Raw genomic sequence first — 8553 nt, 5'->3', positions numbered from 1 at the left:
GTATAACCCCTGCTTTCACTGTATTTGATGTTGGTATAATTTGTGAAGGGGAAGGGCTAAAACAAATCATTTAACTAGGGATACAGGTGAACCCATTGCAACAATGAGATGCACAAGTCATTATGTCGAAAAACGAACTTTACAACTTTGGTGGCAGGGGGTGAGGGGGGGGGAGTACGGGAAGGGACGGGAAGGGATGGGAAGGGGAAACAAAGAGGAAGCAACAATGCTTGATAAGAAATGTACGCGTTATCTTGCCCATGTAATTGTAACTCCTCTGTATGGTATTCTTACAATAAAAAAAAAATCTGCCTCTAAGCAATGAAAATAATGAATTTTACTTGAAGTCCATTTTGCCACAATTTTTCAAAAGGAATTTTTACTTCAGATGATTTGGCCACTTCATACTTAAGTGATTTGATTGAAATTTGTAAAGAATTGCTTGACACACAGTACTTAGTGATATCTATCAAGTTCTATTACAATTCAGTGAAGAAAGGAAAGCAGTTATTGATGAAGATCTTTTATTTTGAGTTACAACTGGATGGCAGGCAGTCAGAATATACTTTTAAATAAAATAGTTCGTGTTAATTACTTTTTCTGTATTATACTAAAACATGACTTTAACATGTCTTGGTAAAATTTATCCTCTTGAGGAAAGTAGAGACAAATTTCATCAACTATAAGTGGGTTCCAGCCGCTATAAAACTCAAAAGGAGAGACAGGACTTATAAGGGATAAACAAAACAATTTGGGAGCCATAGCAAAAGGAACACTTATATCACACTACTTGTACCCAAGAAAAATACATACACAGGAGAAACTAATGGACATAGAGAAAAAAGGTTTGGTATTCAAAGTAAATAAAAAGCAAACACAATTTGTGTGTGTGTGTGTGTGTGTGTGATGAATTAAAGTATATATGTGTGTGTGTGTGTGTGTGTAGTGAATTAAGTAAAGTATATGTATATGTGTGTGTTGTTAAAATATACAATAGTAGTTGAGATAGAACAAAGCCTAAAGGAATGAGAGTGTTTGGCTCATAGAAAAAAATACAGATTTTTTCAAATATATTATTTTGCAATAAATTTTCAAAAACCATATGCAGAAATTGATTAACACTGAGACACTACCACTAGAAATAGATTAAATACTAGTATTTAAAGTATGGAAGTTATGCTTTCTGCTTATTCAAAGAGCTGTGGCAATTTAACTGACTTATTATTTATTTCAAAGCAAGATCAAAACAATATCAAGTGAAATTATAAGTATGGTGTCCCAACTAGAAGGAGTGTGGAAAAAAAACAGGAAACTAATTCATATTAAGTCAACTCCTTAAGAAAGGGGTCACTCAAGAACAATGTACCTACAATCAAGCGCATTCCTTATCTGACAGATCGCCACAATAAATCTCACGGAATACTGTAAATCTCCAAATGTCCTCATTAAGTAAATGAAAGACTCCTATTGTTTCCTATTGCAAAATAGAGATTGATTTCATACACGCATAATTTTGGTATAAGCAAATGATTTCAGTGTCAATAACTGCCTCTAAGTTTTTTCTTTATGCAATGCCTGATGAAAGGCCTTTCTTTTTATTCTCAGCTCCAAAGTGAGCAACAAGTTGAAGATTGTTCCATTCAAGTGCCTAACACCCCTTGCCAAATCTGAATGAAGAAATTGCGTCTCTGAGCCTGGAGCTATTACATCATCTCAGAGTGCAGAGAATAGCTACCATGCATCGTGGCTCAGCAGACCTGAGAGTGTCTCCTTGGGAGCAGGTTGATTTCCTCTATTCTTCACCACACTCACATCTCTGCCACCTGACTTCTGTTTCCCTTGTTCCTTTTCAGCTTTACTCAACAAACATGGTAGCCTGTTCTCCAAGGAACAAAATTTCATTTCTTCCCTAATCTTTCTGCTCCAAGTTTACACCCTTTTCTGCTTGGTTATAAAGGTAGCTGTGCCAATTCTAGTGCTCACCTGGTTTCGTGTTTGTTATTTCACATTGGGAATTGGATTTATTGATCCAGTGACTACCTGAAAAGCCAGGCCAAAAAGCAAAAGTTCTATTAGTTTTCTACTTTCTTCTAATACAACGAGAGATTGCTTTTTCTCCCATTAAGAATTTAAAATTGAAAACTCATTCCATCCTACTCATTGTTTTACTGGCGTAATATGAAATATGTAACACACTGTCTCTATACCTTAAGCATTTTAGTTTTCACAATTGGTGATTATTTCACTCAGTCAAGCAGAAAAGGTCAGATAAGATGATGTTAAGAGAAATGAACCTCAAGATAGGGACACAGTGTTTTTTTTTCTTGCTTGCTATTGTTTCTAACATATTTATAAGGTACCATGTGATTTTTTGTTACTCCGTATGTCTCTCCCCCATGGTATAATGCCTGTTTTCACTGTATTTGATGGTGGTATAATTTGGGGAGAGGAAAGGAAAAAACAAAATGTTTAAATAGGGATACAGGTTGACCCATTGCAACAATGAGATGTACAAGACACTAATGTTGAAAAACAAACTTTACAATTTAGGCAGGGATGGGTAGGGGAAAAACAAAGGAGGAGGCAACAATGCTTGGTAAGAACTGTACTCATTACCTTGCTCATGTAACTGTAACCCCTCTGTACAGTATTTTCACAATAAAAAGCTTATTAAAAAAACTAAACACATTTCAGTATGTCTTATATGAGATCCACAAACCCTCATGCAATCATACATGCACAGACTTGGTACATGCGTGCACATCCTATAGATTCATCTTCGTTTAGAGTCCTCATTATGCTCAGAAAATTCTAGAAAGACTTTCCCATCAGCTGAACTCCAGTAACATATGCCTAAAGAAAGAAAATACGTTAACGTAAACACAAATCTGAAGTTTTATTAAGCTTGCTTCTAGGACATTCTCAATCATAAACAACCATGTTCTCTTTCAGCACTGTTGTTAAAATACACAATAGTGGCAGACATAATAGAAAAGAATGAGAATGTTTGGCTCATAGAAAGAATAAACAGGTTTTATTTCAAATATATTACTTTGCAAAGAAATAACCTGGAATGTGAGAAATGACTGGGAAGAAACACGGTTATTAATGCATTTTCTTGTTCAAAAATCCTGAAAACCAACCATATGTTCTACATTATGAATATGCAGATGGTCTCAATGCCGTTATTTCTCTCTAATTAAAACCATCAGGGTAAAATAATGCAGTAGTTTAGAAGGCTGATTCAGCTGGGTCTCTTTTTTCCCATCTCTAAGAGTGCCCCAAAGTCTCGGCATGTTTATATAATTTGGAATTTTGCTGTTAAATGAAAGAGAGAGGCGAGCAAAGCAGCAGGAAGGGTAGCATTATTCTTGTGTTCTTTCTGGTAAATTTCACACTCCATGAAGTAAATGCATTTCACAGATGGATTTCTTTTAGATACTTTTGTATAGAACCCACCTTTGGCATTTCTTAAGCAATAACTTCTCTGAATGCAGGACCCTGGCTGTGTCTGTACTTGATCCAACAATGATTTTGAAACCAAGGGTATCAAGTTAACCTGTCAGCCTGCCTGCATGTACACTCTATGGCAGCTGGAAGCGGAGTATGGCAGTTGAGCCTGGCTACATAGCTCAAGGTAGAAATCTGACATTCTGCTCAAAGGTGCCATACTCTCCTCTAAAGACAGATTGAGATAAACAATGGGTGATAAGTGCACGTAATGCTATATTTGTTCTTCCACTACAAACAAACATAACAAAATAATTCTGCTGTTAGCGAATTAATTCTGTTATTCCTGGAATCATCTCAGGGATTCTAGAACCAGTCTTGTCATAACCTTCCAGGACCCTGCCTGCAATCCACCAGCACCCATTCTATAGATCTGTGTGCCTGCTGCTCTTTGGACCAAAGACAATAGAACTAGATCATCTCCACACCTCAGAAGCTCCTCCTTGTCAGGTGCCAGTGGCTTTCACGCCTGTCATCCTTGCTACTCAGAGGCTGAGATCTGAGGATCACGGTACAAAGCCAGCCAGGGCAGGAAAGTCCATGAGATCCTCATCTCCAATAAACCACCAGAAAACTGGAAGTGGTGCTGTAGCTCAAGTGGTAGAGCGCTCGCCTTGAGCTGCAGAGCTGAGGGACAGCGCCCAGGCCCAGAGTTCAAGCCCCATGACCGACCAAAAAAAAAAAAAAAAAAAAGAAGCTCCTTCTCCAAAATTCTCTGTTGGGTAATCTCAGCTTCCCCAAAGAGGGTCCCTCATCCATAAGGAACAAGTAGCCCTTCTGTATGTGCTATTTACCCCACCCATTACCAATTTACACACACACAAAAGTTACAGTATCTCTTGCCGTCTCATTTAGGAGATGCAAAGAGCAGAGAATTCCTATGGAATTATAAAGAGACACTCTTGGCAGAGACTTCTGTTAACCGAACCTAACAGAGTGCAGTGCAGAGGCTGGGAGCGGTGGCTATCAACTGTTAACTCGCCTCTCCGCCAAGGAAGAGCTCTTCATCATTCATCATTCAGCATTCTCTGCTGAAGACTGCAGAATGAAACACTCTCTAGTTTCGATGAAAACTAAAACTGGGGTTGGAGGCATCACTCAAGTGGTAGAATACTTGCCTAATAAGTGCAAAATCCTGAGTCCAAACCCTAGTACTGTAGTTTAAACAAACAAACAAACAACTGTTGTCTTGGAATGGAAGAGAGGAAGAGAAAAGCATCAAATACTTGGCTATTGTGTGACTCAACGTAGCTACTTGCCAGCAACCCAAAGTCTTGTCTACAAGCCTAAGTATTTGATCCCATCCTATAACTACTAATTACTATACACTCACTATTATGCATCAGGCTCTAGAGTCATGTTAATGTATTTTCTCATTTAACCTCATAAGGAGTCACAAATGGTATTGATAAACCTGCAACACATTGTGTGCACTGCTTATAGTATTGATATGAGTACCTTTCTTGTATAGGAACTGAAGCCCAGCTTGGTTAAGATGCCTGAATATGGCTGCAACACATTGTGTGCACTGCTTATAGTATTGATATGAGTACCTTTCTTGTATAGGAACTGAAGCCCAGCTTGGTTAAGATGCCTGAATATGGCTGTGCTCAATAATAACACTAGATCACAACACAATATCTGCTTTAATTTCTTCTAACAACAAGCCCAGATAGTTCTTGGTATTTTTGTATCATCTCCAGAACAATTGATATGAAATTATTCTTTGGAATAACTTTTACTTTGCAGTTGAATTGACTTACTAAACCACCTATAGATCCTTTTTCCAAAATGGAATCAAACCACAAAGTATGGACTACATGCTATTAGGTCACACATATAGATGATAGACTTTATAAAATAAATTTAAGAAGTTGTTTTTTAAATAAGAAGATAGCTCTGGTGAGCATTGGGAGCTAATTTAATCATCCAGTCATGTACACCTCTAAATAATATCACATTCATATGAAAAAAATGTAGAAAAATCCTGGGTCATGCAAATAATTTCATGTATCCAACTGTCTAGTGCCGTGTAGGCAATCTATTGAGTGTTTGTCTGATTTTTACTTAAGTATTTAGAATTAGTTTAGACCTTTCCACGTGATTACTGGCAAGGCTTTTATGGCTCACAAATAAAGAATAAATTTCTATTTAATTCCCATTGTTTCTTACTTTCTTTTTGCCTACTGCAGTCCTATGAATGTAGCATCCATAATTTTATTTCTTTAAATAAATATACCAAACATGAAAGTAACCACATGGTTTGAGATTTGCACTGATACATAAGCATGCAAAACATAACTGGGAAGTTGGAGTGAGTGAATTACCTGGTCAAAGGAGAATGTGGTCTACTTCAAAAGGCTGGATTTACCCTTGCACATTTCCAAGTCTTCAACTCTATTTTAAACTCCAAGTGGCACCATCCACATGCCTAATGAAGCACAATGAGGTCAATCAGGTATGTAAAGAGGATGAAAAATAAATAAACAGCAGAACTGCAGAAGGCAAGAGAATGCCCAAGAAGGCCAGGCTTATTATGTAGAGTGATGGCAAGCAAGGGATCATTAAAACCAGCCTCGGGCACACAAGAGACCATGGTGTTTCTCAAAGAGCTATAAATCCTATCAGTCTGGTGGATGTGAGTATTAGGCTGAATCAGCAAATGCTTCTCATTGTACTCGCCTCCTATTTATTGTAGAGATTTACACTTCGTTAACATTTGCAAACCTCTGGGCCTAGAATGGCCTTTTTTATTTTTATTTATTTATTTTGTGTCAGTGTGGTGCCTGAACTCCAGGCCTGGGTGCTGTCCCTCAGCTCTTCAGCTCAAGGCTAACACTCTACCACTTGAGCCACAGCACCACTTCTGGCTTTTTCTGCTTATGTGGTGCTGAGGAATTGAACCCAGGGCCCAATGAAGACAAGGCAAGCACTCTGCCACTGAGCTACCTTCCTAGTCCCTAGAATGGCTTTTGGAGATAAACAACTCTTTTCACACTTCAAAAGTTCCTTATGGTAAGGCTCCTGCTGTATTATTGGGGGAAAATTAATACAATTACTATATTTCTAACTATCCATATAATCTACTTCCACTTAAGCAGGACTATTAACCCTTTAGCAAATTAACTTTTACCAATAGCGTTGTTATAAGAACTCTTCCATTTCTATAAACTTCCCATTCAGCAGCACCTTTGTCAGGTGGCTATGCCTTACTCAGACTCCATTTCGCCATATATCTGACCTTGGATAATGTGCCAGAGATCCTGTAAGGAGATTACAGAAGACAAGGAATGATAAGAGAGTTCTAGAATAACCACTCATATTCATGTATCTTTTACCACACCTCAGATGCAGGTGGAAATACTTTAAATGTCTCTTCAGATTGTCATGATAACCTTTTTAGGAACTGAGTACTATTATTATCCCCAATTTATAGTTGGGGAAACAGAAACAGTAAAATAACTTGCCCTACTTTACACGACTAAGTGGTAAAAGTGCAACTCAGCCCCCAGTATGCTCTTAATATGGCCTCCTACTGAAAATAAGATGCTTTGTAAAGGTTATTCTAGAAGGACCAAAATATGGATAACTGTCCTACTAATGTCTATAACCAGGCAAGAAGCAAAATGAAAGGCTTTTAATCCTGTACACCATTACTTTATGTGACTGAGAAGAAAAATAACCTATATATAATTTGTGTATATGCATTTATATCATATGCACATGAACATAGTCATACATATACTTAGTAAATATTTGGTATCTTAATAACTTCCAGGAAAACTAATTCAGAAGAACAGCACATTTAAGAAAGAAAATTTTAAAAAGACAAGAAAGTACTTTTTGTTCTAATCATGAAATTACATACCAACTGGGATGCAATATTTCAAAAGAATGATTTTTTTTTGTCAGTCATGGGGCCTGAACTCTTGGCCTGGGTGCTGTCCCTCAGCTCCTCAGCTCAAAGCTAGTGCCCAACCACTTGAGCCACAGCGCCACTTCCGGGTTTTTCTGCTGCGGAATTAAACCTAGGGCCTCATGCATGCAAAGCAAGTACTCTGCCACTGAGCCACCTTCTCAGCCCCTCAATCAAATTTTAAAAAATGATTTTAAAAGCTGGGAGTATCTTGCAGGGACCTGCAGAAACAGGCTGAATGACTTATCCTCATGCTGAGAAGATCTCATGGCTTATTTTTTAGTGTCTATTATCACATGTAACCAAACTTTCCAGTATGACTATTTCTATGAATTATATGCAACTTAATGCAGGTAAGGGCATGGGAGCTCCTGGCTTGAGCATTTTGTCTGATCCTATTAATATGACACATATCCTGTTCTCTCTTAGGGGTTTGCCACTCAGAGGAAAGAAAGAGCTATTACTAACACTCAATCACATGATCTCTGATAAATGTAAATTTACAGAAAGAGCCGAAAAAAGAGTGACATCCAGAAGGCCTCAGGAAAGAGTTTTGGTGTGAGATGTTGAGATATTAGTGGGAAGAAAACGCGGAAGAATCCAGAGGAGAAAATGAGTGAACAGCAGCCAAGACACGTAGGTTCCAGGGGGAAAGAGTAGGTCAGCACAGGACTCTGAGTTATTGGATCATTTTGTGGGTGTATTGAAACACTGCTACTAGTGCCAATGAGATAAGCTAGGAATAGACTGTAAGAACTCATGACCTTACACAAGGAAGGTGGATTTTTTTTCCCAAACTCCAGACGAAAAAAGACTAAAGCATAAAAGCGTGTGTGTGATTCTTCTCTTCCAAGTCCATTAAAAATACTTTGGAAATTTAGTCTTTTTGATATTATCTTTAAGTAGTTGTACAAAGGAGTTGTCATTCAACAAAGCAAAGTTTATGAACACAATGAGTCTTGATCAATGTCACCCCTTTCAACTTTCTCACCCATCCCTCCAACCCAAACCTTCCCTCACTTTTCTTAATTTTGGTAGAATATACATTGAAATTTTTACTGCATCCCCCCCCTCTTTTTTTCATTTGTCTAGGTCCTTTGAAGTGAAAAAGGCCTAAACAAGAATAG

The 8553-nt window shown here is 37.8% G+C and overlaps 1 long non-coding RNA gene across 1 annotated transcript in view; it reads right to left on the bottom strand.

Moving 5' to 3' along the window:
• Positions 1–507: 507 nt before the first annotated feature.
• The window catches only part of LOC138826938 (uncharacterized), a 40956-nt gene continuing 32910 nt past the window's right edge, over positions 508–8553 (bottom strand). The window contains exons 2-3 of the long non-coding RNA XR_011371907.1: positions 5838–5941; positions 508–2853 (exon numbers count right to left, since the gene is read on the bottom strand). This is a non-coding gene — a long non-coding RNA (uncharacterized lncRNA). The remainder of the gene's footprint in view (positions 2854–5837; positions 5942–8553) is intronic.

This window comes from Dipodomys merriami, unplaced genomic scaffold (genome assembly GCF_024711535.1).
Source record: "Dipodomys merriami isolate MVZ:Mamm:240054 unplaced genomic scaffold, mDipMer1.0.p SCAF_15, whole genome shotgun sequence".
In the NCBI taxonomy this organism is placed as follows: domain Eukaryota; kingdom Metazoa; phylum Chordata; class Mammalia; order Rodentia; family Heteromyidae; genus Dipodomys; species Dipodomys merriami.
Note: the sequence above shows the minus strand (reverse complement) of the source record. Positions and strands in the feature narration are given on the sequence as shown.